At 40.2% G+C, this 5,462-nt stretch overlaps 1 protein-coding gene across 1 annotated transcript in view; it reads left to right on the top strand.

Annotated features, from left to right (window-relative positions):
- The first annotated feature begins 6 nt into the window (after positions 1-6).
- The window catches only part of TM9SF3 (transmembrane 9 superfamily member 3), a 160,324-nt gene continuing 154,868 nt past the window's right edge, over positions 7-5,462 (top strand). Inside the window, exon 1 of the mRNA XM_019502487.1 lies at positions 7-43. The gene's annotated coding sequence lies outside the window, so the exon portion shown is untranslated. The remainder of the gene's footprint in view (positions 44-5,462) is intronic.

Here is a 5,462-nt window from a genome sequence, read left to right as displayed (position 1 = left end):
GCGGCTGCCGCTGCGCGCCCGGGCCGACGAGCACGAGCACACGGTGAGCAGCGGCCCGGCCGCGGGGGCGGTGCCGAGAGCGGCAGTGTCCGTCAGTCTGTCCCTGCGGGGCTCCACGCCCCGCCCGGCCCGGCGCCCGCGTATCCCGCCCACGGGCGCTGTTGGTAGTAGGCTGCGAGCGCGGCGGGGCCCAGAAGGGGGCACGTGCTTCGATCGTCGCCTGGGCGAGGGCAGGCCCCAGGGGCGGCTCCGCGCTGGGCAGGGCGGAGGAAAGCTGGAGTCGTGACTCCACGTGCACCCCTTGCTGAGGTGCTGGTGTCAACGAGTGTCATCGTGTACATCTGCGTCCTGGCTTGGTTGCTGTGCAGGGATGCGTCTTGGGGCCTGGGCAGAGCGGGGCAGTGAGAAAAGCAGGGGTTATAACAACCGTTACCAGCGCAGTGCGGAGGTTCCTGCACAAATTCATGGAGCATGCTGCATCCCCGCTAAGTCAGCTTTTGTTCTGTGTGAGTGACCAGGGCACCCCCTAAAGACTTGTCAGTAGGAAGGTGTCAAAGGTTGTGTCTGCAGCTGAGTCCTTGGGCCATTTTCAGATGCTGCAAAGATGCAAATGAGAGCTGGTGTCTCAAGTTGGTTAGGGGCCGGCCACACACTAAACCTGCTCTGAGAAACTCTGAGGCTTTTCTTTCCACACTGCTTTGAGTCTGGTGCTGACACGATTAAATGCAGACCTGCTTTTAAACACCTAATATAGCTTTTAGGTTATGTGTTTTTCAAGAGTAGATAAGGCCTCAGGACGTGAAGGACTTTGTTTCTGTTTGACTTGAACTGTAAGTGAACAGGGCTCTTCCTGGAGGATGTTTGCACCTGCTGGAGGACAAACATGGGTTGGTTTGTGTTCTCACAGGCTCTGCTCCAAGGACAACCTGTAGTATTAGGGATAATGGAAATCTAGGAAGGTGTTGCGGTTTGACAGCTCACTGTTGGTAAAAATGGGGTATGGTTTTGATTTGGAAAGGAGGTATGATGGCAGGGCTGCGGAGGAGAAACCTGTACAATCCCTCACTTTGGCCAGTGATATTGGCCCCTAAATGTGGTGATGTGTATGTGGAATACCATGGGCCTGCGTGTGCTCAGTGATTATCATCCTGGGATTTCTAAAATGCATGCACTGTCTGGTGAAAATGGATTTCTACAAAATGAGTAGTGTTGCTGAATCACTTCATGACTGAGATGAACTTCAAGATGAAATGTTACTGTTTTTTTTTTTTTTGCATGGTACAAGGACTCTTTCTTATAAAATAAGATGCAGTCAAGGCACAAGTTTAAAGGCCTTTTTTAACCATCAAAGTTACTTCATTAGTGGAGTTTATTAGTAACAGATATAATGTTATATGAAAAGGATTTGTAAAATTATTTTGTATTCTTGAACAGCTAGTTGATGAATTACTTGGCTTCAAAACCTGAATTTTCTCAACAGCTTAATATAAATGTTGCAATCATACTTGCTGCTTATTCATTTAAAATGGCTTTTTGTATGCATTGTATGATAAGCTTAATCTCTGTTTTTAATTTAAAAAGAAAAGGTTGGTATTTAATGACCAAACAGTGCCTAATTAGGAAGCTGTATAATGCTTATACACTTTTATGGGTCTTTCAGAAGCACTTCATCGGCTTATCTCTTCTTCCATAGAAGTTGGTGGGAGTTTTACCACTGACCTTAGCAATAGTTAAGTCAACAATTGAGCATTTTTGAAAAACGCATTTTAAGTGATTTAGGCCTCAGGTCTGCTGATGAATCTGCTTTTACGGCAAGTATTATCTTACAAGGAAGAGTTCATAGGATTGGGGGTGTTACCCTGTATTTTTTCCAAAACTGTAATGTTTGGGCTTCCTGATATTGATGCTTTTATGGAATGTAATTATGCCTAAAACCCACCATGAAGATTTTACATTTTGCTTTCTTAGAAATGAACAGTTTGCATAGTTCTTAGGTCATCAGGTTAGTTTTCACACATTTAAAGCATGGAATTTGTACTTTTACATTGTAAGTTTGTCACAGTTTGCTCTGGGTTACTGGAATCTGTGAGATTTATTCCAACTCCTTTAAAGTGATGTTTCAGTTTTGGAAAACACTGCTTTAGTCCTGCCATCTGATAGACAGCCAATAGCTATGAGAGGATGAATATTTTGTAGATCCTAAATACTGTTCTTGTCTTTTGGAAGACTTTTGTCTTTCCTTTAAAGAAAAAAGGCAGGCAGATGGACAAAAATCCCACAGCGTTCACTAGTATACTGTCTAGGGCTATTTGTTTTCAGTAAATCAAAAGCTCACATTCTCACTGACTGCAAATTGATCTCTTATTTTCTAGTAACATATAGTATTATGTACAGTGCTGCTATAATGGCTGCTATTTCTGCAACCATGCACCTCTTTGCTTAGACATCCCTGATCACAGGCATGCTTGAAGCAGTGTTGTTAGGTTCACAACACTGTCTGTTTTTAGTTGCAAGTGATTAGTGATTTTTTTTTTAATAATATTTTTTAATGTGCTGTGTAAGACAGTTTACAGTATTAGCTGAAGTAGTAAAAGATTGTGGTGGTCTTAACAGGTGAATGTTCACCTCTTGTTGATTCTAGCCAGAAGCATATGAAGAAATTGGCTGTTTACACCACTGAATTTCTGCTTTATAACTTCAGGAACATGCAGTTTTCATAAACTTAGCCTAATTGTTGGAAGAGCGGATCCCCAGCATTGTCTTAACAGATTCCTGCTAGAAAAATGTAAATGTGCTTGCAAAAGTCAAATGTGAGTGGATTAATTAGGCCAATAGTTTAAAGTTCTCATAATACAGAATGTGCCATAAAACTCTTATGATATCATTTAAAAATAACTGCTATTTTATCCCTCTTGGGCAATTATGATGCAGAAGTTGTTTAAGATTTACATATTTAAAGGTATTAGTGTAAGGGAAGAGAAAATGGGACATAGTGCAGCGATTAAAATCTTTACAGTCTAAAGGCAAATGCAGCTTTTAAAGGTCCTGGGTTGATATGATATTGCTAGAAAATAAATCTATTTAATTTGTAGATTGACTTGCTAACTTATCTCTGTGGGGGTTTTTTTAGAGAGAATTATTGCATCAGCTTTTTGTCCACACTAGGTAAACTTGGGCAACTTTTGAACACTTAAGCTAGTAACTGTTGTAGATAAGGTGTAAATGTTTTTACTAAAATGTTATCTGATTCAACACTGGTTAAAGTAGCGACTGCCCTACTTTTGCTGTCCAGGCTTAAGTGAAGTGCAAAAATTAAACAAGTGCTATACATGCTGAAGAGGAAATAGAATTGTAATAAGTTTTAAAATTTCTCGTTTACTAAATGAATAAAGAAACTATTTTCTAGATGGACTTTTAATCTGATGAGTATATTTAAGTTCTATAAATGCAAATGTCTTGTTTCAAAGTCTTCATTGAAACAAATGTTGTTATAACTTAGTGCAGGTAAATACATTTACAGAATTGGTACAAAAAAACACCATTTTATCTGACCAACACATGAGGCATGCATTTTTCAACAAGTAATAGTAGGCAGACTTTGTAAGCAATTCCTGTTCTCAGGCCTCTAGAAAGGTAAGTAGGCATGTGCTTTCAACCCTTGCAACTAGTTCAGATCTTTCAGATCTGTGTTTCCAGAGCCACAACAATTAACACTGCCACTGCTCTCCTGCCACCAAATGTCCATACCCGTGGGGGAGAACCATGGGCTGGATGACAGCCCAGTGTACCAGATCACATTTCTCTGGCTGTACCTGGTTTGCCAAACCCATGCTGGCCCTATGCCACTCATTCAGTCCATGGAGCCACAAGATTGAAAGTAGAGACTTGAGGAAGAAATCCCTGATTCATTGGATTCTAGATACACTGTGGAGATTAGCCTTCATCACTGGTGCTTGGTCTCTACTGAAGGACCATAAGGCACTGAGTATTAGAAATTTAGGTTTATGACACATTTTTTTTAATTATTCTTGCTTGTCCTTCTGGCCTTACTCTTTTGTTCCTGTTTCCTGTGCTGCTTTATGCTAACATTAAAAAGACTGTCATGGTAAACTTAATTTCCAGCATCTGTAATGGGAGTAAGGGAAGGACAGCCAAACATCTGAAAAATGCAACAAGGGATGAAGGTACAGATACATGCCTCTGAAGCATTCTGATGTGTTTTTGGGTTGATGTCCCTGTAATTATGCATAAGCCTAGCGCAGTGCTAACTGTGACATTGACATTTATCTGATAGGTGTTTGCAGGAAGTATAAGAAATCAGACTTTTTTTGTGCAGTACTCAGTCACCATTGTATGGACTTCAGGATATTATTGGCTAAGTATATCACTGGCTAATCTTGTTGCTGATTTCTTTGTACTTAAAAAATCCGAAAGAGTACATTAAGGAAGGATTTATATATTTCCTTTTTAACTTGAAGGGAGTGTCCTAAAGGGGAGTTGATGATATTAATGGCCCAGCCTGAAGATGGCCTCAGTATTGCTGTATTTTGTTACAGATGATAAATGTACATTTGGATGTGTTGATTCTAGCTTCCAAATGGCACGTGCATCAAAGTTCTGAGCAAGCTATTGGAACTGTATTGTCCTGCTCAAACTTGCATTAAAAAGTATCACATAGATGTTCCTGGCCATGATAGTCATGCTGACTAAAATCTGGTTGTACCTGTACTGTGGACTTTGCCTTTACCAGCCCTGTGTTGATAATGGGCATTTTCTCCCTGAAGCTTAACTTCCAATTTGCAAGACTGCCAAAGCATACACTTGTGTTTACGTTGAAACTCGTCTGAGCTGCTGCCACATTTCTGGGCAGTTGAAAAAGATCATTACATTCTCAACATAATTATGGACATTACAGAACTGAATTCAAACTGAAGAAAATGCTGCTAAACTAATCTTGCTGCATTTACAGAATAGACATATTTCCTTCAAATGATCGTGTATGAAAGATGTTTTTCAGATGCTTCACTTCTTCAGTTTAATATTCTAAAATGAAGCAGCATATATTGGGTATTGGAGCATTTTTCAAGATGTTTGTTCAGGCTTCAACCTTTTGTAAAAATTGCTATGTAATCTTTCTGATCTTAGGAGTCCTTGGAGCACATGCAGAAAACCAGAAAGTTGTCAGATATGCCAATGTTGAAGATACAACATCTAATTTTTTCACTTCCTTGCTGTTTTCATCATCACCTTTTTAGTGGTCCTATGTACTGAATCATTCTTGTTAGGACACTTTGGATCTGGAAGACTTGCTTTTCTGCCTTTTGAGGGTCACATTTGTCTTTTTTTGTGTAGACTGGGGTGAAAGGGAATGAAGAATGTATGAGTATTTCTAGAAGAATTTTGTACTTTGCAGTAGGTTAAATAATTGGTTTAAAGGATGCTGTTGATAGAGGTTGATTTTT

The sequence above is a fragment of the Gavialis gangeticus genome, unplaced genomic scaffold, assembly GCF_001723915.1.
Source record: "Gavialis gangeticus isolate Ggan-Ray unplaced genomic scaffold, GavGan_comp1, whole genome shotgun sequence".
In the NCBI taxonomy this organism is placed as follows: domain Eukaryota; kingdom Metazoa; phylum Chordata; order Crocodylia; family Gavialidae; genus Gavialis; species Gavialis gangeticus.
This window is presented reverse-complemented; position numbering and strand designations above follow the sequence as displayed.